This window comes from Scyliorhinus canicula, chromosome 1 (genome assembly GCF_902713615.1).
Source record: "Scyliorhinus canicula chromosome 1, sScyCan1.1, whole genome shotgun sequence".
NCBI lineage: Eukaryota > Metazoa > Chordata > Chondrichthyes > Carcharhiniformes > Scyliorhinidae > Scyliorhinus > Scyliorhinus canicula.
Window position 1 is genome coordinate 157,558,531 of NC_052146.1, and position 27,939 is coordinate 157,586,469.

A 27,939-nucleotide genomic window follows, 5' to 3' on the forward strand; every position below is an offset into this window, starting at 1 on the left:
ACATCACATCTACTCCTTTGCCCATTATTTTGAATTTGTGCCCTCTAGTTCTTGATGTACTCTTGAGAACAGTTTCTCATGATTTACCTTGTCCTTATACCCAGGATCTTGAATACCTGCCAAGTCTCCTCTCAGCCTTTTCTCCAAGGAAAATAGACTCAACCTCTCCACTTTATTCACACAGCTTCAGTTGTTTATCCCTGGAATCACTCTTATGAATCTCCTCTGTACTCAATGCCTTCACATCCTTCCTCAAGTTCGGCTCCCAGAACTAAACACAATGCTCCAGATGAGGCCTAATAGGTTCAACATGGCCATCTTACTCCTGTACTCAATGCCCCTATTAATAAAACCTAGTGTTACTCTTTTATAACCAGTGTGTTTAACCCATATACGATGGACAAATGATCACACACGTTTGTTTAGTACAAGATAGTTTATTTGACATACACAAGATTGTTTACTTAGTTAATCACACGTTCATGCACATTGGACTGTAACTATCATACTTAAATGACCGTGACATAACTTCAAGGTGACCGGCACATAGAGTAGATATGGCCTTATCTGGTTCTTGTAGTCTGGTGGAGGCTGCAGTTCTTGTAGGTAGTCTGTGTTCTGTTGTCGTCCTTCGGTGGTTGGCGTGGGCCCTTGGTCTTGGCTGGTGTTGGTCGTTGTGGAGGCTGCATATGAGAGAGAACGAGTGATGGCTACACAATCCTTTTAACCGGCTTGGGTTTTCCCTGCCCCTTACATATACCTCGATGTATATGCAAATAAGATAGATAGTTTTTTGAAGAATAAAGGGATTAAGGGTTATGGTGTTCGGGCCGGAAAGTGGAGCTGAGTCCACAAAAGATCAGCCATGATCTAATTGAATGGCGGAGCAGGCTCGAGGGGCCAGATGGCCTACTCCTGCTCCTAGTTCTTATGTTCTTAAGTCATCGAAGGTGACAGAGCATGTGAAAAGAGCAGTTAATAAAGTATCCTAGTGTGGCTATCTAAAATGGCTGACCGCAAAGAGTGATGGGAAATTTGGCCAAGCTGGAGCACAGACAGGCTGCCCCTTTTGTGGGCAGTCGTCAATCAATTGATCAGGACTCCATCTCCCTGATCGATCCAAGTCCAATGAGGAGCTGCCACATTGATTTTGGGGTGGGCACTCAGTGGCCATGCCTGGAAGTGTTCAGAGCAGGACTTGGGTGCCACTGCATCTGGTAGATGATGTGAATAGACAGGATAGTTCTATTGTTCCTGAGAACACCCTTTTAATGGCCTTTTTCCTGTGTTCGGTTCTGCATAATCTGAACTACAGTTTGTATATTTGCAGGCTGCAGCCTGTCTGTGCTCCAGCTTGGCCAAATTTCTCATCACTCTTTGTGAGCCGCCATTTTAGATGGCCACACTAGGATACTTTATTAACTGCTCTTTTCACATGCTCTGTCACCTTCAATGACTTATTTACATATACATCGAGGTTCCTTTGTTCCTATACTTTCTCCCCTTATTTTGTACTCTCTTTACATTTTCTTTTTGCTGAAATGAATCACCTCACACTTAATTGAACTTCATCTGCCACTTGTCTGCCCAATCCACCAATACGTCTATGTCTTTTTGAAGTTCAAGACTATCTTCATCACAGTTGACAACACTACCAATCTTCATATCATCCACAAATTTTGAAATCTTGCTCTGCACATGGTGCCAGGGGAGGCAATGGCATAGTGGTATTGTCACTGGACTAATAATCTAGGGACCCCAGATAATGCTGTGGGGACCAGGTCTGAACCCCATCATGGCAGATGGTGAAATTTGCAGTCAATAAACAAAATCTGGAACTAAAAGTCTAATGATGACCATGAAACCATTGTCAATTGTTGTAAAAGCCATCTGGTTCACTAATATCCTTAGGAAGGAAAATGCTGTCCTTACCTGATGTGGTCTACATGTAACTTCAGACCCACAGCAATGTGGTTGACACTTAAATGCCCTCTGAAATGGCCTAGCAAACCACTCAGTTCAAGGGAAATGAGTGATGGGCAATAAATGCTTGCTCAGCCAATGGCACCCACATCCCATGAATGGACAGGAGTAGTGAGGTCTTGCTTCAATTGTATAGGAGCTTAGTTAGATTGCACGTGGAGTACTGTGTACAGTTTTGGTCCCTTACCTCAGAAAGGCTAACAAATGTATTCCCTGGAGTTTCGCAGAATGAGAGGCGATTTAATTGAAACCTACAAAATATTTAAAGGAGTAGAGAGGTTAGATGCAGGTAAGATGTTTAACTTGGTTGCGAAGTCTAGGACTAGGGGGCACAATTTCAAAATGAGCACGCTACTTAGGACTGAGAAATTTCTTTACACAGAGGATTGTGAATCTTTGGAATTCTCTACCCCAGAGGGAAGCGGAAGCTCAGTTATTGAATATGTTTAAGGTAAATTGATAGATTCCTGATTAACTATAATGTAAAGGGTTATGGGGGTTGTATGTAAAAGCAGAACTGCCAACCTTTCCCAACAGAAATCAGCATTCCAGATACCAAAAATCAGTATTTTGGCAGTAAAATCTGGATTTTCATTTCAAAGTAAAAATACTCACGAATCTGAAGTATAGCTTTACTTTATTGCACAAATCTAAAACACAAATGGAAAATGCAAATGAAAAGCTTTTTCATGCATGTACATCATCATGAGTGGGTGTTTTCAACTTAATTTTCAAACAGTCAGTCAATCTAAGAATGAAAAATGTGAACAAAACATTCGCCATTTTACATGAAGATCAAAATTGTCTTCACACCAGTATCAGAGCTCAGTTCAACCTTACTGATGCAGCTCTTTTGCATTTGTCAAGACAGTGCTGCAATCACCTTCTTTCACCTTAATTTCAGAGTTTACCTCAGGCTTACTTAGGGATGTATATGTAGCTCTTTTACACTTATCAAGTAGTTTTGCATTGAATTGCATTTTATGACAGCACTGTCCTTTGGCTTGAGTATAGACTTTCTAGGTTAAGAAGTCAGAAAGTGTCTCGATTCCTAAACTGGGCCGAAACTTCGATACTTCAGCTCACTGGTTGACTTTCCCCTCAGCGGGGAGATATCCACCCAAACTTCATCTGATCGTCTGTCTAACGCATTACCTTCTAATGTGTCATCCTGGATTTGAGCAAATTCCACTTCTAAATTATCCAGAATATCTTCCATGACATAGAATCGCTTTGCAAAGTAACAAACTGATGTAAAGTTTCCCTCCACCCTCCTCCCCCTTGGATTTGCCACTCTTGCATTGTTGCTCGTTCTGGGTGAGTGTGCTTAACACTCAATTGGCTCTGTTTTATTCCTTAGCTCTAGAGTCGCCAGGTATCTTTATGATACCACCACAAGGTTCAAGTTCAAGTTCAGATCAATGACTCAATACACCAGTTAGTAAATTCAAACAAGACACATTTATTATTACAGTTATTTACTTCTCATGCATATAATACTAAGACTAAACTATTCCTACCACTACTAGGCCAATACTTATCTGGAATAAGGGAACTGCCGGATCAGGGAACAATGGCCTCTTGCTCTGTCCTGGATCCGCAGGCTTCCAGTTGGTGTGGACTAAAGGGGTCAGGAGTGTCTATTCTCGTAGTGGGCGTTGTACAACACTTACTTGTCGGTGTAGCAATTGGCCAGGCCTCTCCTTCTCACGTTCAAGTTCCTGGAGAGCTGCTGCAAAGGTGTTCTGCTGGGAGGGCCGGCTAAGAGAGCGAGCTGGGGTCGGGGTCTCTGTCTTATACTGTTTTGGGTTTCGCGCCCATCTGGGCGGACCCTCTATAAACTTGCAATCGATTGGGTCTCTTCCCGATCGATTGATTTGAATTTCCCTAATAACGGGGCTGTTCCTCGATCACTGGGCGGTTCTTGGGGCTGTTTGTATCTTATTGTCCGGGACTCCTGCTAGCGCTGAAGAGTCTAGCTTGGCCTTTGTTATTCTTAATTGTGTCCATTGTGCCCGGGAATCACCAGGAATCGCTCAATTAATATGCGCAGCTTGTTAGTTTCTATGCTGTCTGGTTTCTTCACAGACAGAATCCACAGAGAGGTTCTGCAACCTGCTTGCCTCTCTGACATTGTCTAATTTTCCCTGCATGCAACTCAATGTTCCATTTTATGTCGGGAAGTGGCCAGCTTTGGTGGCTACAGCATGTAGCAGCAATTCATCCTGAAGGGAAAATTTGTTGGTGACATAGTCACACACTGCAACATAGTACTTTCGTACTGATGAGTAGAAGTTATCCCTATCTTGCGAGGTGAGGTATCCCGTTTTGAGAAACTGACTGGTTTGTTTCCAACAAGGTCTTCATCGGATTGAATTTATCCTTGGACATGCAGCTAGCAGGCAATGGAACACTAGCAATTGCAGCAGGTTTCACAAAGCGAAGCAACAAGTCCTGAAGAAAGTCAAGCAACTTCTGATGTAGAGTCTGTATCTTGGGACCTTCATTTTGGAGCTCTATATTGAGCCTGTTGAACACAGGAAGTGTATATTGAAGAAAGGTACAGTACAGCTTGTTTCTGTCACAAAGCTTTGCATAAATCATGGCAGCTTTGCCTTGAGATGGCTCTACTGCTAGCTGTGGGAGACTTCTTCTTGCTTCCAGCACTTGAACTACTGCTGTTTTTTCCATTTTTTAAATTATTGTCAGTCTTGCTACCATGCACAAGAACAGCAGTTTTCTGAACAGATCCTGCACTGGCCTATTTGGGTATCACTGTTGCAGAGGTCTGTTTTCTGACAGAAGCTGAAACCTGGTAACCACTATTTCCTTTGGCATCATGAATGCAGGTTTTTGTTCCTGCAAACAATGTTCTTGTTGTAGATGATGTGCTACATGTAACACTATCCTGTGTGTGTAGTGGCTGAGCAGTCTTCTTGGTGATGGTCTCTGCCGTAAGAGGCTTTGTAGAGGTCCTTCCAGAAGAAGTGTCAACCTTCAGTCGCTTACCATTTCTCAAGCCCCCTTCATTCTTTCTTTTTCCTTTCTCTGATTGTGATTCTTGGGAGAAGTACTCTTGTAACGCAGACCATTATTCCAGAAATCTATCTAGTGCTCTTTCCCAGGACAACCACCTTGTGCAGACATGTTTTGAGTATTCTGTGATTTTCTGGATTGCACAATATTTGTATTTCCTTGAACTCTTTGTGGCGCTTGCTAGACTTCTCAAGGTAGTAATAGACTGGTACAAGCAAGTCCACTGGAGAGAACAGTAACTGACTTGCCCCTTTCTCTGCAGCCGATGAAGAAGGTGGCATGGAATCCAAGAATGAAAATATCTGGGTTTTCTTTCTTCACAAAGAAAGCAACACCATTGTGGACTCCTGTCATCACTGCTGTGTTGTGTGCAGAAAAGCATATCACATTTTTCCAAGGAATGTTATTTTCCTCAAGAACATTGTCCAGAAGTTGGAAAATGTTTTTGCTGCTTTATCTCTCTTTCGTTGTCGCTATTTCAAGTAGAACACTGATCACCCTATTCACATCTGTGTAAAGAACCAAACAATGGCAGGACAGAGTTGTTTCTCCACACCATGGTCAGAACTCCCATCGGTTGAGATAGAGAACGAGATTTCCCTGATTGTTCCAAAGATGTCACCTTTCATCTCTTGGCCCAGAGTCTTGGCAATTGCTGTTGTCTTGGTCCGGAGTGAAGCCAACTTAGAAGCAATGGAGCTGTCCGGAAACATCACTTTCACAAGATCAGTCAAATGATCGGCAGTAGAAAATGACACATTGTGCCCAATCAGAATGTGTCATCAAAGTTCCTGCTCTTATGCCTGAGCAGTCTTTCTGCTGCATGAAAGGTTTGATGTCTGGGTGCTTTCAGAAATTAGTGCCATAGCATGATGTTTCTTGGATAGTATATGTGCCTCTATTTCATTTGCTCCTCCATGGGCAATGCTGAAGTCCGATGAGCAAACGTTACATCACGTCGTGTATCCATCCTTTCTCAATTGTACAATAAAGGACCAGCTTGATGTGTAGTCCTTCTTACATAGAATTTACAGTGCAGGAGGCCATTCGGTCCATCGAGTCTGCACCGGCTCCTGGAAAGAGCACCCTACCCAAGGTTAACACCTCCACCTTATCCCCATAACCCAGTAACCCCACCCAACACTAAGGGCAATTTTTTACACTAAGGGCAATTTATCATGTCCAATCCACCTAACCTGCGCATCTTTGGACTGTGGGAGGAAACCGGAGCACCCGGAGGAAACCCACGCACACACGGGGAGGATGTGCAGACTCCGCACAGACAGTGACCCAAGCCGGAATCGAACCTGGGACCCTGGAGCTGTGAAGCGATTGTGCTATCCACAATGCTACCGTGCTGCCGTTGAAAGTATGTTTTCTAGATTTAACACCAGATTAAGTCATGATCACTACTTACTCAATATTTGGGTTTTTCTTCCAACTTGACTATGTCATCACTGAGTCCAAAAGACTAACAGGCTTGAACTGAGGCCCACTGGTAACTCCTATACAAACAGCCCTGCTGTGGCTAGCTTCCTCCTCACTTGATTAAGTCAAAATAGAAACAGCTGGAAATGGCCGTATAAAATATGGAAAATCCGTGCTCGTTGGCAACTCTGTAAAAGGCATTAAATTGTCTGATCAGTCATTATCGTATACAATGGCAGAGCAGACTTGACAGCCTGAATAGTCTACTCCTGTTCCTGGCACCTCCCCTAGTCTCTACATTCTGGCGCCTGTTTGGGTACACGGAGGGAGAATTCAGAATGTCCAAATTACCGAACAGCATATCTTTCAGGACTTGTTGGAGGAAACTGGAGCATCCGGGGGAAACCCACATAGACACAGGGAGAATGTGCAGACTTCGCACAGACAGTGACCCAAGTCGGGAATTGAATCTGGGACCCTGGCGCTATGAAACTGCCTCCTCATTCACAAAACTGGATATGAGTAATGCCTATTTGCAGTTCAAACTGCATGAGACCTCGAGAAAATACGTGACAATCAATACTCATAAAGGCTTGTATGAGTACACCCAGCTTGCGCCGTGTCTCAATGTATTATGGAAGATACTTCGTGAGATCTCCCGTACGTTGCTATCTTGATGATATGTTACTCACGGGGACAACAACGGTTAACACCTAAAAAAACCTTGAAGCAGTTTTCAGAATATGGCGTCCTTCTGCGTAAAGCGAAGTGTGTCTTCAATGCGAAGGAGGTGGTTTATTTAGGCTACCGGGTGGACCGAGACAGCCTACACATAGCCGCCGACAAAGTAGAGGAAATCAAGATGGGCCACAGACTGCGTGCTGCTGAGCTTCGCTCCTTCCTGGGTCTGATAAATTATTATGGCTGTTTTAAACATCTGGCAACAATCCTAGCTACCACCCCCCCCCCCCCCCCCCCCCTCCCATCCCTCCTCCATTTCCTTCTGCAGAAAAAACAATCCTGAATTTGGGGCAATGACTAGGAGGTTGCATTCGATATGATGAAAAGGACGTTGGTTTTGTCTGAAATGTTAACTCATTTTGATGCCGCTAAACCCCTGTATTAAATGTACGGTGCTTTGCCGTATGGCATCTGTTATGGGCCAAGGTTTATACAACACCAAAGTATATCAGGGAGTTCACCTGACCCACAACTTTTAATAGATGTTGGTTATGGGGAGCACAAGGGCCCACTTTACAGGTGTAAAGCAACAGAGACCTAAAGTATTTTTAAAACAAGAACAATGTTTATTCTATGAACCAGTTAACATTTTATAAACACACAGTAAACATCTTATCAACTACCAACACTGATATCTCCCCCAAAGATACAGTACTCTATAGGTAACTCTTAGTAACTTTCCCAACAACATCCATAAGCCCAAAGACCCTGTTTAGCAAAGACAGTAGGTTTGCATTCCTTACAGAAACAGGTATTACTTTGAAATCATCAAGTCATCTGGAGACAATCTTCAGCATCAGAGAGACCCAAAATACACCTCCTTGGTTTGAATGCAGCTTTCCTACTGAAAACAAAACTAAAACTCAGAGCCAAAAACAGCTTCCAGCTCAAAATGAAAGTAAAAAGCCGTGCCAGAGCTCAGCTCCACCCACACTGACATCACTGAAGCCGCTTGAGAAGACAAACATTTCTTAAAGTGACATTCCAATGACACATCACCGATGTCCGTTCTCATCGCATGGCTGAGGGCCAGGACCATCCGATAGCTTTTGCCTCCAGAATGTTGATGGCTGCTGAGTGCAATTATGCACATATAGAAAAAGGTCTGGCGGTCGTGTTTGATGTTAAATATTTCCACCAGTACGTTTACGGCCGACGTGTTTTCATATCGGGTCATAAGCCTCTGCTTAGCTTCTTTCGGGCGGACAAGGTAGTGCCACCGATTGCATCTGCCCGATCCAGAGGTGGGCTCTACTATTGGCTGCGTACCAATATTCATTCGATCATCATCCGGCCACGTCAATTGCCAATGCCAACAGGTTAAGTCGGCTCCTCTTGCCTGCAGTCTTGGTGGATCTGCCCACGGCCGACAAAATTGTGGCAGTCCTTAACTTCATTGTCCTTAACGGCTACTTGCATCCGTGACTGACAGCAGTATAATCCGGTATTAGATAAGGTGCAACATTTGGTTTCTTCCGGTGGGCCATGTCTACAGCTTCCAGTGGGGTTGGAAGGTTTTTTCGACCAAGATGCCCAAACTCACCATCGTAGACAGTGTCCCCCTGTGGGTTGTCATGCCTGTGAAAGACCAACCATTAGTATTGAAAGACCTTCGTGCTGCTCATCCAGGCGTTTCCAAAATGACAATGCTGGCCAGGAGTTATATCTGGGTGCCCGACATTTATGCGGACATTGACCTGGTAGCCCAGCGCTATCCTATATGCCAGGCCCATCAGAAACTTCCTGTGTCACCCCTGCACCCATGGGAGTGGCCTGAATGTCCCTGGGCCTGCATTCACACAAATATTGCTGGACCCTTTTTGGGCTCTGTGTTCCTCAGTTTGGTGGATGCGCAATCAAAGTAGATGGAGGTCCACAATATGGTGCCCATCACCTCCAGTGCGAACATTGAGCGGCTGCGCACATCTCTTTCGGCCCATGGAATAACGGAGGTCTTTATTACGGACAATGGGGCCTCGTTTACTAGTGAGGAGTTCACTGCCTTCTTGAAGGCAAATGGAATGCGCCATGTTCGCACTGTGCCCTATCATCCGGTATCGAATGAATTGGCGGATCGTGCCGTACTGACAGGGAAGCAAGGCCCGAGGAAACAAACCACCGGCTCAATGGATACCAGGATGGCACACTTCCTCTTTTGCTATAGGACGACTCCTCATGCAGTAATAGGGGTGGCCCAGAGATGTTGATGGGTCACCAAATCCAGACTCGGTTGGGTTTGTTGATGCCCCACATTGGGCGCCGTTCACAACATTTACAAGAGCATTGCCCGAATAGGCATTGTCTTCTCCGACTGTTTGCACCTGATGAGGCTGTCACTGCCCGTAGCTTTGGTGAAGGTCCCTCGTTGGCTTACAGGGGTCATCATTCATCAAACAGGTCTCGTTTCATACCAGATTTGTGCTCGAGGTTAGCTCATGAAGCGTCATCTCGACCATCTACGTGCTTGGCAGTCTTCTGCTCATCTACTGAAATCTACAGAACCAAACTAATAAGCCAAGGTCCTGCCAGTTGTTCCAGTTCCGCAGTCTACACACCTGACTACCGTGTTTTCGTCTCGTACTACCAAAATGCCTGATCATTTGATTACGATATAGAGACACAAATCCTGGAGTCCCTGACTCGGATATCGTTGTCCGACCACCTGCAGAGGGTTGTCCGCCCATGCGATCCAGCCGTGTTGTTCTCCGGCTCTTGATCCACTCTCACAGCCTATTAATGACGTGTCAATGCCTCTGTGTCACCCGCCGCCAGGCAGGGACCCGCTGGTTTCTTCTGAATCTTCCTCTTCATCAGTGTTTTTAACTTCCTCTTTGTCCGCCCGTCGTCTTCAATGTTCCCTATGGGGTCTTCAGACTTGGGGGGGGGGGGGGCGGGTATAATAACCTGCATGGAACACAAAGGCTGGGTTGATTGTATTCCTCATGTGGCTTGAGTAGTAGGAGCTCCCCCACTACCTACGGGGTTATTACCATGTGTATATAAGGTCAGCCAGATAGGAACCAACCGACAGAGAGAGAGATGACCTGATGAAGTCTAACTGGACCCCTTTGTAAATAGCACATATAAATAAACATCTTATGTTACCTGTCTGACTCCCTTCATCTTTATTCAACTAGAATTCTGCTCGTCTGTTGTGTGGCACTGTATCAAATGTCTTTTGCAGACCATAAAACGTAAGATCTGAAGTAAGGCAATTCAGCCCATCAAATCTGCTCTACTGTAGCCATCTGGGATGGCCACTTAAAACTAGGTATCAGTGCTGGGACCTTTGCTGTTCGTAGTATATATAAATGATTTGGAGGAAAATGTAACTGGTCTGATTAGTACGTTTGCAGACGACACAAAGGTTGGTGGAATTGCAGATAGCGATGAGGACTGTCAAAGGATACAGCAGGATTTAGATTGTTTGGAGACTTGGGCGGAGAGATGGCAGATGGAGTTTAATCCGGACAAATGTGAGGTAATGCATTTTGGAAGGTCGAATGTAGGTAGGGAATATACAGTGAATTGTAGAACCCTCAAGAGTATTGAAAGTCAGAGAGATCTAGGTGTACAGGTCCACTGGTCACTAAGAGGGGCAATACAATGGAGAAGGTAGTCAAGAAGGCATACGGGGTATGCTTGCCTTCATTGGCCGGGGAATTGAGTTTAAGAATTGGCAAGTCATGTTGCAGGTGTATAGAACCTTAGTTTGGCCACACTTGGAGTATCGTGTTCAATACTGGTCGCCACACTACCAGAAGGATGTGAAGGCTTTAGAGAGAGTGCAGAAGAGATTTACCAGGATGTTGCCTGTTATGGAGGGCATTAGCTATGAGGAGCGGTTGAATAAACTCGGTTTGTTCTCATTGGAACGACGGAGGTTGAGGGGCGACCTGATAGAGGTCTGCAAAATTATGAGGGGCATAGACAGAGTGGATAGTCAGAGGCTTTTCCCCAGGGTAGAGGGGTAAATTACTAGGGGGCATAGGTTTAAGGTGCGAGGAGCAAGGTTTGGAGTAGATGTACGAGGCATGTTTTTTACACAGAGGGTGGTGGGTGCCTGGAACTCGCTGCTGGAGGAGGTGGTGGAAGCAGGGACGATAGTGACATTTAAGGGGCATCTTGACAAATACATGAATAGGATGGAAATAGAGGGATATGGACCCAGGAAGTGTAGAAGATTGTAGTTTGGTCGGGCAGCATGGTCGGCACTGGCTTGGAGGGCGGAAGGGCCTGTTCCTGTGCTGTACATTTCTTTGTTCTTTGTGGGTACAGAGAAACTCGCCAAGTCTGGCGGGTAAAATGGACAAGCCATGACTCAGGCAGGCTGTTGCACGTTTTGCTATGGGTGTAAAACGCGTTTATTGGGGTGTATTAACTTGCCTGTGTTAAAGGCCGTGTGCTTAACACCACTAGGCTCTGTCTATGTATTTTCAGCTCAGGAGTCGCCAGTTGCCATATAGACAACTCACATATATTCCAAGGTCAGGTTCAAAGTAATAAAACGATACACCGATTAGTAAGTTCCAAACGATCAATATTTATTATACAATTATAATAAATACGCATGCACACACTAAGGGACTAAGCTATGACTAAACTAAGCAAACAGAATACTTAACTACACAGGAACAGGCAAGGTCAGGGAGCGAGGCCTTCGTCCCGGTCTTGGTCTGCAACCTTCAGAAAGCGTGCTGGTCACTGGGGGTCTAGCGGGCTTGGTTCGCGTAGCGAGCGTCGTATTGGCACTTACGGTTCGGCGGCTGGTGCTCAACGGCTGGAGTCAGGATGCACGTTGGAGGTCTTGGTCAAAGCCGGAGCACGAAACAACAGACAGGACCATGTGTGGGGGTCTATATTTATAGGGGTCCCCAATGTCCTTCCCTCTTTCTGGGCGGGCTTTACCTTTAGGTATCGATTGGATAGCTTCCAATCGATATCTTTTGAATTCCTCCAATGTAAGGGTCTTTCTCGATGGTGGGGGCGGTTTCTATAGTGGATACTTCTGGTGCCGCTCTGTCTGGACATCCACTTAAAGTATCTTATTCAAACCCAAATGTTGCCATTGTGTGTGCCTAGATCTGGACTGCCTCATTAGTATGTAGAACGTTCTGCCATTATCACCTTTGGTTGGAGATCTTCCACCTGGCCAGAAACTGGTTTTGCTGCTTGCAAAATGCTAATGAGTGTTTGCAGGCTGTTTGCCTTGGCTAAACTGTTTTTCCCTACAGTCTTAGCGATTCTCCATTTTGTTTGGTTCAGTGTCCATTTTAGGTGGCTACAGTGGCTACAAGGCTCAGAGCCTGAAATGCATATTTGCAAGCAGGAAGTCCAGACGGTATCAGAACTCTGACCAATTAGCATTTTAATGGAGCCGATTCGCATTTGATGGCCCATCTTCACCAAAACAAAGGACTGGTACTCAAGCGACCGGTACAGTCGCAGGCATTTCGGCGCCACTCCCTGTTCAAGGGAAACGCAAACAACGGGGTCAGTGACCTCTTGGGACATGCCCAGCCATCCAGATCCCCGCCCATTTATTGGTTAGGAATCAAACGGAGTGATCAGGGATCACCCAATTAGTGGGGTCTAAACTGAAGGACCGACCAAAAGAGCACAAAAACCCCCAAGTATAAGAAGAAGAGTTCGCCATGTGTTTGTCCTCTCTTGGACCTGGTGCCCAGGTCACGGCCATCTCCAATTGCAGCAACACCAGAAGCAAGTCCAAGTTCAACATTCGCTACCAGGCGGATGAGCCCAGCTGAGCAGCAGTTACTCCTTCGGACTCGATAGATCCAGAATCGAACAGCGGCCACTGTTTCTCTGACCTAAGCCAGGTGCCCGAAGTTAAGTACAGGTTGTCTTTGTCGATAGGTGTAGTTAAGTACTAGTGTTTATGTTGCATGACTAATTGTGTGTAAATAAAGTACCCATGACCTTGAACTAACTACCTGGTGTTTGGCTCTTTGATTGATAGCCGGTTGAACCTTGTGATGGTATCATCTGATACCTGGATGCTCTGATCATTAGAACATAGATATCAAAAGAAAGGAAGGCAAACTCACTGATTGCCATAATTGGAACAGAGCCACAGAAAAGACAGAGTAAAGGAAAAAGACAACAGTTATTGGCAACATCTGACAGGACTTGACCCAGAAGTGACTGTGTCACTCCGAGAGAACCCACAAAAGCATTTGAATTAGAATCCAAATTGGAAAAGTAAAAGAAACCACAAGCGAGACCAGTATCGATCAAACCTCCAGAATTCGGAAGTGTGTAATTTGCATGCGCACTAACAAAGGGATATAAGGTAAACTCGATAGATTTTGTTGCGTGAAACTTTCGGGAGTTGCGTAAACCGGAAAATAGCTTGAGCCGTACCAGTGTTTGCACCACCGCTTTATTTCCTCTTGTTCCAACTTTCCGGTAGACAGAAGTAATTGTAGGGATGGCCATGAAGGCAATGGAACACCTTATGAATCCACAAGAGCCCGAGGTCGCAGCGACCAATAGATCAGAACAGTGTCCCGTATGGGAAGAAGAGCTTAGGAGATACCTAAAGGGGAAAGGATGGCCCGTTTGGTCAGAATTTTGTGCAAATGAGGAAACAGGTCCTGGCAGCATAGGACAGATTTGGTGGGACAGCCTGACCGAGATCCACAAGAAAAGTTTAAGCAAGGTTCGTAAGCCGATGGCAATCGTGTCCTGTCTGGCACAATTGCGAGGCACAGAGGAGATCGTGAGGACGCTCCGAAAGCAGCTTGAGGAGAAGGAGAGAAGTAGAGAGGGAGATATTAGTGAAAGCGAGAGATTAAATATGCAGCTCCGGGAGCAGTTAGTGGCGAAGGACAAGAAAATGGATGATGTCAAGAGGGCATATCAATCTTGTCCCGCCCACCTTAACAGCTTCCAAATTCAGTATGATAAGGCATACCAGGACACGCAATGTGCTGTAATGGTAAGAGAAGAGACAGAGACCCAGGTAGAACAATTGAGGAAACAGTGCGATGATTTGAAGGCAGCCCTCTGAGCACTCCACAATTCCACCGCGGAACAGAGGCAGAGTTCGATGGATCATGCCAAGTGCAGGCAGCAAATTGCAAAGTTACAATCCCTGCTATCTGTTCAAAATGGGTTCAGAGACACCTTTGGCCCACAGCTAGATCAGGAAGACGGCCCCGATTGGCAGGAACTCAGTGAAACAGCCCAACGGTACGCTAGTAAGACCGAGAATCAAAATAGAGCCTCCAAGGCCCCGAAAAGAAAAGCATCCGCACCACCGACTGCACAGGCAGCCCCCAACCCAATGAACCCCATCACCACGCAGCGCAGGGTCACCACGGAAGACCAACCCGATTTTGTATACATAATCCCATTAACTATCACCGAGTAAGGGATGCCCGCGATACGATAGAGACTTTCCACCCAATATCAGACCCATGCCACTTTTTCAAACTAGTGAAGCAACAGACCCTCATGTACGGTTTAGATGAGAAGGAAGAGGTAAAGCTCATAGTTATGTGCCTTGACCCGTCAGTTAGTTCAGCCCTTCCTGACCCACAAAATGTAGGAGGAGGTAGCCTCCAAGAGATGAAAACAGCCATTTTAGATGCCATTGGCCATAATAGAGGAGATCCGGCAGAAGGACTCAATCGGTGCAGACAGAAAAAGGGAGAGCATCCAACAGTGTTTGCTGGACGCCTCTGGATCCATTTTACTGCTGGATTTGGTGAGTTAGCCCGCACCCAGCTATCGGTAGACAATACGGCCAAATGGACCCGTACCCTAGTATCCCATGCCACAGAAGCAGGACAGAAGGCATGCGCCAGTTACAACCGCTCAGACCCAGCACACAATGAACTGTGGGTTCTAAAACGCTTGTCCAGAGTTTGGGGACAGTCTGCACATAGGAAGACAGAGCAGGAGAGACAGTCAGGGCACACCAGGACCCCGCATGGGTCAATGAAGGCAGAGGTATACCGCAGGACTCCAAGACACAGAAATGTTATAATTGTGGACAGAAAGGACATTACACATAAGAATGTCAAGCCCCCCTGAAGCAGCAAAGAAATCAGCACACAAATGCCCCCCCCCCCCTAGAAACAACGCCAGACCCATCAACAGTGTTAGCGCCCGACCAGATAATTCGGCCATGAATGGCACCAATTGACGGTGTTCGGGCTCCCCAACGTGGGTCTGCGACACCCTTTGGGATAAGTCCGGAAGACCGGTAGTTGCAGGCACAGTCCGGGGACACCCGTAGAGTTCCTTTGGGACACAGCAGGGTCCCAAACCACGTTAAACTCCTCCACCATGTATCAGAGAAAGATATGACCCATTACGGACACCATTACCCTTAGTGGCTTTACAGATCACCTCCAGCAGGGACACATCACAGCCCCTGTGGACGTACAGCTCGGTAATATTAAAACAAAACACTCAGTCATTTTAGTAGATTTACCCCAGACAGCAGAACACATCCTAGGCATAGATTTCATGAGTGCACACAACCTTTCATTCGACCCAGTCAACCGATGTATCTGGAAAATGGCTGGAGCAGCGCAAGCCCCCGCCACGCTCACAGTAGGAGATTATGCCCATAGAATTAGTTCAGTAGAAGTACTGGTTTGATCTACAAACCATTACCACAGACAAAGCATTTAGAGAGGTCTTGAAAAGACATAAAGCAGCGTTTGCGCAGCACAAGAACGACTGCGGCAAAATCCCAGTAGTAAACATTACAGGTCCCAATCCGAAGCCCCAGAAAGAGTACGGCTTCCCCCAGCTAGCCGAGAGAGAGATAGCCAAGATGAACCAAAGTTTATTGAATCAAGGAGTGATTCGACCCGTAGTATCGACGAATAATGCCCCGATTTGGCCAGTAAGAAAACCAGATAGTTCATGGCGACTGATCATCGACTACAGAAAATTTAACAAAGTAACTCCCCTAGCAGCCCCCACCGTTGTCACGAGTCACAAGACCATGTTGAGACAGGGACTCCAGTCGAACCTTTTCACAGTATTGGATATCAGCATGGCTTTTGGTCCATACCATTGGACAAAGCATGCCAGTATAAATTTGCGTTCACTTTCCAGGGACAGCAGTACACGTGGGCGTGCCTTCCACAAGGCTTCCACAACTCCCCCTCCATTTTTCACAGACAATTGGCAAACGGCTTATCTAAATTTTCCCACCCTGAATGCCTTGCTCAGTATCTGGACGACTTGCTCCTACAGACTGACACCAAAGAAGAGCACATTTCGCTTCTTTCTGAATTATTAGAACTACTCACAACAATTGGGTGCAAAATTAACCCCAAGAAATCCCAAATCCTCCAGGAAAAAGTCACATATTTAGGTACGGTCATCACACATGGGAAGCATGAGATAGAACACAAACGCATAGATTCCATTGTCAAATTGCCCTTGCCCCAAAACGTTACAGCACTCCGGTCATTTTTAGGACTGGTTGGATATTGTAGAAACCACATAGACGGTTTCGCCACAAAAGCAGCCCCACTTTCCGAGCTCCTAAAAAAACAGGCCCCACGGAAATGGCTTCCACAGCACATGGATGCTGTGAATGCATCGAAACGCACCCTAAGCACAGCCCCGCTCTGCACACACTCCACACAGATCCACACTCCCCATACGCGATAGAGGCAGCGACCACCGACCGAACCCTTTTGGCCGTACCCCTGCAAGAAAGGCACGATCGTCTAGGACTCGTAGCCTATGCCTCGGGAGTCTTAGATCCAGTGGAACAGGGATTTTCAGCCTGCGAAAGGCACCTGTTAGCAGTTTTCTGGGCGGTACAGTACTTCTCATACATAACCGGACTCAACCCAGTAACCATTTTGACCGAGCACACCCCGACACAGCTTTTATTGGATAGCAGACTAAAGGACAGCCAAATTCGAGCAACGCGATGGGCCCAACTCCTACAAGGACGCGACATTACTGTAAAACGGACAAAAACGCACATGTTTCTGGCCGACAATTTGCACTATGCAGGAACCCCACATGAGTGCAAGATCATAGCCCCCAAGCACAGCACAGGCCCCTTTGTTCCCAAGTTGGTACCAGAAAAGACAGGCATCCGACCACAGACAACCCAGCCCACAGACAAAGCATTGAGAATTTATGTAGATGGCTCCTCCACAGTCCTTGATGGAAAAAGGATAACAGGATGTGGTATTTATATCGAGGACGCGCAGGGACGCGCTTTAGAAGAGATAGCTTTGAAGTTGCCTGGACGCTTAGGTTCGTAGGCAGCCGAGTTAGCAGCCATTGCTTACATTGTCCAGCACCCTGATTCGTTTCCGACCCCAGCAGACATATTCAGAAAGTTTGTACGTCTGCAACAGCCTAACAGAATTCCTACTCCTGTGGGAATCTAGAGGATTTATTTCCGCCAAAGGAAAACCTCTACCCTCAGCCCCACTGCTCCAACATATCCTCCACACAGCGAAAGGCAGAAAATATGGCATAGTTAAAGTAAGAAGTCACCACCGTTCCTCCCCATCTGGTAACGTGAAAGCTGACGCCCTAGCGAAGGCAGGCTCACGACATGGCCACTTTTGGCAACCCCCCGAAAGTGCCCCAGTACACGCAGTTCAGGTCTCCCAGACCAACATCCAAGACTTAGCCCAGGCACAGAAGGAAGATGAGGCATTAAAGGAAATTTTAAAAGGAAACTTCCCAGCTCCTTACAAAAAGTTTAGGAGTTCCTTAACGATCCATGAGGGAATTGTTTTAAAGGATGGCATTTATGTAGTCCCCACCCAGGACAGGGATGAGATAATTTATAAATTCCATGATGGACATGGACATCAAGGGATTGAATCCACCCTTGGCCACCTTAGACCTCTCTGCTGGTGGCCTGATCTGAAAACCGACGTATCTCACTACGTTGAAAATTGCTTGATTTGTGCACAAAACAACCCAGATCGGTATGCGAAAAAAGCCGAGCTACGACACACCCGCCCTGTAAATGGCCCGTGGACAAACCTTCAGTTAGATATTGGTCCCATCCCCCCTCTGCAGAAATGGATACAAATATGTGTTAGTGGTAATCGACACATTTACAAAATGGGTCAAAGCTTTCCCCTCGAGAACAAATACAACCATGGCCACGGCACAGATCCTAACCCAGCAAATTTTTATGAGATGGGGACTCCCCCGTAGTATTGAGTCGGACCAAGGTTCCCATTTTACAGGCAGGTTCATGAAAAATGTTATGACCATTTTTGGTATGAAGCAAAAGTTCCACATTGCCTATCACCCGCAGTCCAGCGGCATTGTGGAACGCATGAATCCGATACTAAAGGCCACACTTCGAAAAATGGTGCAACAGCACAACACAACATGGGACACAGTGCTCCCATTTGCACTTATGTTTATTAGGAACACAGTGTCGAGCTCAACAGGATATACCCCCCATACCCTCACGACCAGATGACCCATGAAGGGTACCGAGTATTTCTTTGGACTTGATTTGGCCAGCCCCGCAGTCACCGCCCTGACCCATGAGAAACCAGTCCAGCACATGTTAGAAAATATTAAAGCAGCACAGCTCGCTGCAGCTGTTCGACTAGGCGCTAAACGAAAACAGAGGAAGGCCTGCTTTGATAAGAGTGCACCCGACAGAGTATACAGCCGGACAGCAAGTGATGATCACCTTAAACAACCCCAGCTCATTCCTCTCCCCTAAATTTGCAGGACCCTATTCTATCTCGGACAAAGTAAGCCTCTCAGTTTATAAAATCACGTATCCGAACGGAAAATCAGGATGGTTCCATGTAAATCAGCTTAAGGTTTATGGAATGCAGTGCAGCCACTCGCACCACTCTCGTTGGCGATGGCAGACAACGAGGACATGCCCACTGACAACCCAATTCCCCCGTTCTCCAGCAGCAGCAGCAAGTTCACAGACACGACCTTGACCCTGCCCCCAGAATCAAATTTCACCCTGACGTTTGATTCGGCTGCTAGCGACAGCGATAGCACAACTGAAGCCCCTGAGAACACCGAACAATGCACACACAGACCAGGCCCCAGTCACTACAGCCCCAGAGACACGACCAGGATATGTTCAGCCCCTTCAAGACGATTTATTTTCCCACACCGGAACCTGACCCGACGATAGCGACAGCCCCCTTGCCCCGACCGCCCTCCGGAACATGAAACACCGTGATAATTCCTGTCGTCTGACAAGGAATGAATAATGGACCCCACATCGGCACACGCCGCATTAGCACGCAAACTCCACATGCGAGTTTGGCACCCGGGAGATGGTGACAACTCCGAGTCTGACTCCCACCATGGTAACCCCTTTGGAACCCTTTTCGGAATGGAACCTTGAGGTGTCCAGATGATGAGAGTCAGGAACTGATTGAGATTTACGGTGTCCTACACTCTGATGCAGTGTTCTTCAAAGTCGGGGCCGCGACGTGCATGTGGGTCGCGGGCGGGTGTCGGGAGGGTTGCGGAGCCGTTGTCCGCGGCGCTCCCGATCGCACAAATCCCCGCGCATGAGCCGGCTTTTCATAACGCCGGCTGCAAGCAGCCACGATCATGTTAAAAAAATTTTTTTGGCCGCATTGCTCATGCGCGCACGATAATTGGGCACGCATGCGCAGTGCGGCCACTATTTTTTTAAACGGTTGCGGCTTTTTGTTTTACAAGTTCTGTAGTCGTTTTTATTCATTTAATTTTTATTTTTTTCATTTTATTTTTTTTACAAGTTCGGGGGGGGGGGGTTTCATTCATTTTTTTCATTTATTCATTTTATTTTTTTTCATATGTTCGGGGGGGGGGGGGGTTATTCATTTATTTTACTCATTTTATTAATTTTTTATTTTACAAGTTCGGGGGGGGGGGGGTGGTTATTTGATAAAAGTTTACAGGAAAAAAATTCAGAACTTTGGACAGATGGAGACTCCATACTTTCCGACACCGGAAGGCTTCATCTTCATCCAACAGGTTCCATTGGAGGAGCGTGTATGAGGGCCAAAGGGACCCAAAACCAGCAGCAAACAAGGTAAGAGAAAATGGTGGGTCGCGTAGGTCGGCCAGCATGGGTTGCGAAGGTCAGCCGGTTGGTAAAAATTGGTCCCCGGAAAAAAAGTTTGAAGAACACTGCTCTGATGGAACCTGCCCGCTTGTCTTGTTTAGTTTGTTTTAAATGTTGTTCGTTCTCTCTTGTACGATTTTGTGTGTCGGCCTCACGGACACTTTCTTGATACCGTCATAACTACTCTTCCAAAACCACATTGCAGTTAGAGAAACAAGTTTGTTGGAGCCCATATATTTACAAATTCTTACCGCTCTTGGAAGGTCACTCAGGCAGTGGAGTAACGACACTTATCCCCGCCCTACCTGGGGATTCCACCCATTCTTGCCTTGCCGCGGATCATACGCACCACCCCATTCGGAGAATTGTTTTCAAAACTCTTTTGCTGTTCTTTTTCTGTGGTTTAAAGAATGCACTTTTGCAACAACTTTTGCCCCTTTCCGGCAACCCTTCGGTTGCTTTCCCCCACCTACTACTTACATGTCAGAAGCACTTGGTTGGAAAAACAAGTTTGCAGAGGACGGAGAAATTGTCCCCCCACTCAGCCCATCAAACACAGGCTGCGAGAGTGCTTGCACTGTGACAGAATTATTTTTTCGTATATCTTGTCTCCGCAAATGGTTGGTTTTTTAAAAAAATGAGGGAGTCACATATGGTGACGATTCTTTTTTTGTTATATATAAATTTTAAGTACCCAATTCATTTTTTCCAATTAAGGGGCAATTTAGCATGTTCAATCCACCTACCCTGCACATCTTTGGGTTGTGGGGGCGAAACCCACGCAAACACGGGGAGAATGTGCAAACTCCACACGGACAGTGACCCAGAGCCAGGATCGAACTTGGGACCTCGGCGCCGTGAGGCTGCAGGGCTAACCCACTGCGCCACCATGCTGCCTATGGTGACTATTAGAACATAGAACAGTACAGCACAGAACAGGCCCTTCGGCCCTCGATGTTGTGCCGAGCAATGATCACCCTACTCAAGCCAACGTATCCACCCTATACCAGTAACCAAACAACCCCCCCCCCCCATTAACCTTATTTTTTAGGACACTAAGGGCAATTTAGCATGGCCAATCCACCTAACCCGCACATCTTTGGACTGTGGGAGGAAACCGGAGCACCCGGAGGAAACCCACGCACACACGGGGAGGACGTGCAGACTCTGCACAGACAGTGACCCAGCCGGGAATCGAACCTGGGACCCTGGAGCTGTGAAGCATTTATGCTAACCACCATGCTACTGTGCTGCTACGATTCTAATGGGAAATTGACATTAAGGAGAAACAGACAGACAAACAAGATATGAAACAACAAGATTATAACAGATACTATGCTTGTTCCCCTAGGAAGATACAAAGGTACTCAAAGACGGAGAAAAACCTGAACAAGATGAAGACGACCCTGATGATCTATGCCATGATCGTCGCTGGAACAGTACAGTTGCGCGCGTTACCTACCTCCACCTTCCTCGCCACACAACACCCCCAGCCTGGACACTACACCACACATAGACCCAGCCTCCGATTCCCCCACATGGTGTGAGAATCTCGTTAAATGGTATTGCCTGTCCTACACAATGGAAGCCTTACTGGTGATAGCCATATTGTGCAGTGTCATCCAGACAATCAGATTGTGGAAATGGAGAAGGAGCCTCCCTCCCTCCAGTATACACATTTAGAGCACCTTTCCTCGGACTCCAGCAAACCCCACACTCTTTCTGAACCTTTCTCTTTAATAAATTCGGCAGTTGTTTTTGTTAATAAAGTTATTTCTCCATATGTAAATGTTAGTGATGAGAAGAAATGTGATGCTGCTATTGGATTTGTTAATTGTAAGATAAGTTCTTTGATTGTTAAATAGCAGCATGAGTGTAGTCTAGTTAGAGACAGTCAGAGGTTCTCTTTTTATTGAATGTTTACTGGCCCCTTAGGAATTTTTAGATGTGTGTTGTATTAGGGAAATTTAGGTAAATGTTTTTGACCCAGCGGACAGAGTAGGGTAGAACCTGTCCTTGATTGAGGGTACTCGGCATTTCAGAGAACAAAGACGACCCAGTATTGTGATCCTTCACGCTTCGTGTTGAGGATCAAGAGGACGGAGTGTAGCCATCTGGGATGGCCACTTACAACTAGGTACAGAGAAACTCGCAAAGCCGAGCGGGTAAAATGGACAAGCCAAGACTCAGAGCCTGAAATGTATATTTGCAAGCAAGAAGTCCAGACGGCATCGAAATTCCGACCAATTAGCATTTTAATGGGGCCAATTAGCATTTGATGGCCCATCTTCAAATGACCAAAACAAAGGACTGGTACTCGAGCAACCGGTACAGTCCCAGACATTTCGCTGCCACTCCCTGTTCAAGGGAAACACAAACAACGGGGTCAGTGAACGCTTGGGACATGCCGAGCCATCCAGATCTCCCCCCACTTATTGGTTAGGAATCGAACGGAGTGATCAGGGATCACCCAATTAGTGGGGTGCAAACTGAAGGACCGCCCAAAAGAGCACGAAAACCCCCAAGTATAAGAAGAAGAGTTCGCCATGTGTTCGTCCTCTCTTGGACCTGGTGCCCTGGTCACGGCCATCTCCAATTGCAGCAACACCAGAAGCAAGTCCAAGTTCAACGCTCGCTACCAGGTGGATGAGCCCAGCTGAATAGCAGTTACTCCTTCGGACTCAATAGATCCAGAATCGAACAGCGGCCACTGTTTCTCTGACCTAAGCCGGGTGCCCGAAGTTAAGTACAGGTTGTCTTGGTCGATAGGTGCAGTTAACTAGTAGTGTTTATGTTGCATGACTAATTGTGCGTAAATAAAGTACCTTGACCTTGAACTAACTAACTGGTGTTTGGCTCTTTGATTGATAGCCGGTTGAACCTTGTGGTGGTATCATTTGATACCTGGCGACTCTGAGCATTATAACATAGATATCAAAAGGAGGGCAAACTCACTGATTGCCATAGTTAGAGCAGAGCCACAGAAAAGAAAGTAAAAGAAAAAGGCAACCCCATCATCCAATTAGATTACAACCAATCTGATAATCATAAGCTTCACTTTCCCACCTTATAATAGTAATAATCGCTTATTATCACAAGTAGGCTTCAATGAAGTTACTGTGAAAAGCCCCAATAAACTCCACTTTACCACCCTGTCCCCGTAACTCTTGATTCCCTTACTGGTTAAAAATCTGTCCATCTCTGCTTTGAATATACTTACGACCCAGCTTATACAGCCCTCTATGGTAAAGAATTCTACAGATTTACTACTCTCTGAGAGAAGCCCATCCTCAACTCTGTCTTGAATGGCCGACCTCTGACTCTGAGATTATGCCCTCTGGTCCCAAACTCTCCCACAAGGGAAACAACCACTCAGCAGCTACCCTGTCAAGTCCCTAGAATCCTATGTCACAATAACGTCACCTCTCATTCTTCCAAACTTCAATGAGTACAGGTCCAACCTACTCAACCTCTCCTCATAAAAATATCCCTCCATACTTGGATCATCCTCGTAAACTATCTCTGGACTGCTTCCAATGCCAGTATATCTATACTTAGCTGAGGGGAGCAAAACTGTTCACAGTATTCCAGGTCAATTCCCTTTGAAATAAAGGTCACCATTCCATTTGCCTTCCCTATTATCTGCTGCACTTGCATGCTAGCTTCTTGTGATTTATGCACGAGGACTCCAAAATCCCTCTGTGTTGCACCTTTCCCCATTTAAATAATATTCAGCTCGTTTATTCCTCCTACCAAAGTGCATAACTTCACATTTTCCTGCATTATATTCCTCGGCAAATTTTTTGCCCACTCAGTTTACCTGTGCGTATCTGTCTGTCGACTCATTGTGTCATCTTCACCACGAGCCTTCTCACCTATTTTTGTGTCATCCGTAGATTTGGCAATAGTACATTTACTTCTCCTGTCCAAGTCATTAATATTGTAAATAATTGTGGCCGCAGCACTGATCCCTGTGGCACTCCATTAGTTAGATTGTCATCCTGAAAATATCCCTCTTATTCCAACTCTCTGGCTTCTATTGGTTAGTCCAGGGGTGGGCAAACTACGGCCCGCGGGCCGCATGCGGCCCGCCAAAGGTATTTCTGCGGCCCACCAAGTCATTAAAAAAAAAAAAAATTTTTTTTTAAAATTTTTTTTTTTAAAATTTTTTTTAAGGTTAATGGGGGGGGGGGCTGTTGGGTTAATTACTGGTATAGGGTGACTTGAGTAGAGTGATCATTGCTCGGCACAACGCCGAGGGCCGAAGGGCCTGTTCTGTGCTGTACTGTTCTATGTTCTATATGAGGCGCCCAGAATCATAACCGGGTGAAGTAATTATTTTACTTAATATACTATGCGGCCCTTTGTGAATTGTGAATTTCTGAATGTGGCCCTTGCACGGAAAAGTTTGCCTACCCCTGGGTTAGTCCATCTGCTATACAAGTTAGAGAATCCCAGAGATAACCACTTGGAGTTTGTTAGAGATAACAATTTGGAGATAAACAGTTGGTGTTATGTGAGAGAAAACAAGTTGGAGGTTGTTAAATACAGTTGGAGAATGTTAGAGATAATCAGTTGGAGTTATGTTAGAGATAACCATTTGGAACATGTTAGGAGAATGTTAATGATAACAATTTGGAGAATGTTAGAAATAACCATAGAACCCCTACAGTGCAGAAGGAGGCCATTTGGCAACTAATCTTTGAGCAATAAGGGGCAATTTATCATGACTAATCCATTTAACTTCCACATCTTTGGACTGTGGAACGAAAATTGAGTACCCGGAGGAATCCCACACAGACATGGGGAAAATGTACCAAATCCGCACAGTTACCCAAGGCCAGAATTAAACACAGGTCGTGGTGCTGCGAGGCAGCAGTGTTAACCACTGTACCACCCAATTGGAAAATGTTAAGAGATGACCAGTTCCATATACTACGCCTGACATTTTCCCATCTAGGGTTTAGCATCTCCTGCAACAATGTTGGGGAAGGAGTCCACAGATTGACAGCAGCCTCAATAATAGGAAAGCACAGTAAGAAGTCTCACAACACCAGGTTAAAGTCCAACAGGTTTGTTTCGAATCACTAACTTTCCTTCACTTGAGGAAGGAGCTACATAGAACATTACAGCGCAGTACAGGCCCTTCGGCCCTCGATGATGCGCCGACCTATGAGACCACTCTAAAGCCCATCTGCACTATTCCCTTATCGTCCATATGTCTATCCAATGACCATTTGAATGCCCTTAGTGTTGGCGAGTCCACTACTGTTGCAGGCAGGGCATTCCACACCCTTACTACTCTCTGAGTAAAGAACCTACCTCTGACATCTGTCCTATATCTATCTCCCCTCAATTTAAAGCTATGTCCCCTTGTGCTAGACATCACCATCCGAGGAAAAAGGCTCTCACTGTCCACCCTATCTAATCCTCTGATCATCTTGTATGCCTCAATTAAGTCACCTCTTAATCTTCTTCTCTCTAACGAAAACAGCCTCAAGTCCCTCAGCCTTCCCTCATAAGATCTTCCCTCCATACCAGGCAACATTCTCCTCTGCACCCTTTCCAATGCTTCCACATCCTTCCTATAATGCGACGACCAGAATTGCACGCAATACTCCAAATGCGGCCGCACCAGAGTTTTGTACAGCTGCAACATGACGTCATGGCTCTGAAACTCAATCCCTCTACCAATAAAAGTTAACACACCATACGCCTTCTTAACAACCCTCTCAACCTGGGTGGCAACTTTCAGGGATCTATGTACATGGACACCGAGATCTCTCTGCTCATCCACACTATCAAGAATCTTCCCATTAGCCCAGTACGCTGTCTTCCTGTTATTTCTTCCAAAATGAATCACCTCACACTTTTCTGCATTGAACTCCATTTGCCACCTCTCAGCCCAGAGCTGCAGCTTATCTATGTCCCTCTGTAACTTGTAACACCCTTCAGCACTGTCCACAACTCCACCAACTTTAGTGTCGTCTGCAAATTTACTCACCCACGCTTCTACGCCCTCCTCCAGGTCATTTATAAAAATGACAAACAGCAGTGGCCCCAAAACAGATCCTTGTGGTACACCACTAGTAACTAGACTCCCGTCTGAACATTTCCCATCAACCATCACCCTTTGTCTTCTTCCAGCTAGCCAATTTCTGATCCAAACTGCTAAATCACCCTGAATCCCATGCTTCCGTATTTTCTGCAATAGCCTACCGTGGGGAACCTTATCAAACGCTTTACTGAAATCCATAAACACCACCTCAACTGTTTTACCCTCACCCACCTGTTTGGTCACCTTCTCAAAGAACTCAATAAGGTTTGTGAGGCACGACCTACCCTTCACAAAATCGTGTTGACTATCTCTAATCAAATTATTCCTTTCCAGATGATTATACATCCTATCTCTTATAAACCTTTCCAAGACTTTGCCCACAACAAAAGTAAGGCTCACTGGTCTATAGTTACCAGGGTTGTCTCTACTCCCTTTTTGAACAAGGGGGCATTTGCTATCCTCCAGTCTTCTGGCACTATTCCTGTAGACAAAGATGACTTAAAGATCAAAGCCAAAGGCTCAGCAATCTCCTCCCTAGCTTCCCAGAGAATCCTAGAATAAATCCCATCCGGTCCAGGGGACTTATCTATTTTCACACTTTTCAGAATCGCTAACACCTCCTCCTTATGACCTCAAGCCCTTCTAGTCTAGTAGCCTGAATCTCAGTATTCTCCTCGACAAAATTCTCTTTTTCCTGTGTGAATACTGACGAAAAATATTCATTTAGCACCTCTCCTATATTCCTACCAGGGGCTGGTTTAGCTCACTCGGCTAAATCGCTGGCTTTTAAAGCAGACCAAGCAGGCCAGCAGCACGGTTTGATTCCCGTACCAGCCTCCCCGGACAGGCGCCGGAATGTGGCAACTAGGGGCTTTTCACAGTAACTTCATTGAAGCCTACTCGTGACAATAAGCCATTTTCATTTCATTTTTACATTTTCCTATCTCCTCGGACTCCACGCACAACTTCCCACTACTGACCTTGACTGGCCCTACTCTTACCCTAGTCATTCTTTTATTCCTGACATATCTATAGAAAGCTTTAGGGTTATCCTTGATCCTACCTGCCAAAGACTTCTCATGTCCCCTCTTCTTAGCTCTCTCTTTAGGTCCTGGCTAACTTGTAGCCTAGCTGCGCTTCTAAAGCTAGTGATTCAAAACAAACCTGTTGGACTTTAACCTGGTGTTGCAAGACTTCTAACTGTGCCCACCCCAGTCCAGCACCGGCATTTCCACATCAATAGGAAAGCAGTATGCCCTCAGCCGCAGCCGATAGGGTAAACCCCGTGGGGCAGGGGCAGGGGGGGGGGGGGGGGCAGCAGCTTTGCGCGGGAATGTATGGCGGCCGCCATTTTGACAACCGCCTGGGCCCTCGTGTGCCCCAGGCCGGAATGATTCCTTCACGCTGCCTGTCACCCCCAGGCTGGTAATTTCCTCTCTTTATCGCCTATGATCTTGCCACGTGTCCGACTCATGGACAGCGTTGAGGTAAGTTATAGGAGATAATTACACCCGCATCTTAGCAAAATTACAGAGGCTTCCTTCGTCTCCTCGGCGCCACTCAATATTTCTTGCAAGGACTCTGCCTGCTTTCGAGCCTCTTCCGCGGGGCCGTG

The 27,939-nt window shown here is 46.2% G+C and overlaps 1 long non-coding RNA gene across 1 annotated transcript; it reads right to left on the reverse strand.

Moving 5' to 3' along the window:
- Positions 1–479: 479 nt before the first annotated feature.
- Positions 480–27,914, reverse strand: LOC119977657. Its single transcript, XR_005463255.1, has 3 exons — positions 27,856–27,914; positions 2,171–2,234; positions 480–683 (listed from the first exon to the last, which is right to left on the reverse strand). It is a non-coding gene; the product is annotated as an uncharacterized LOC119977657 (long non-coding RNA).
- Positions 27,915–27,939: the final 25 nt, after the last annotated feature.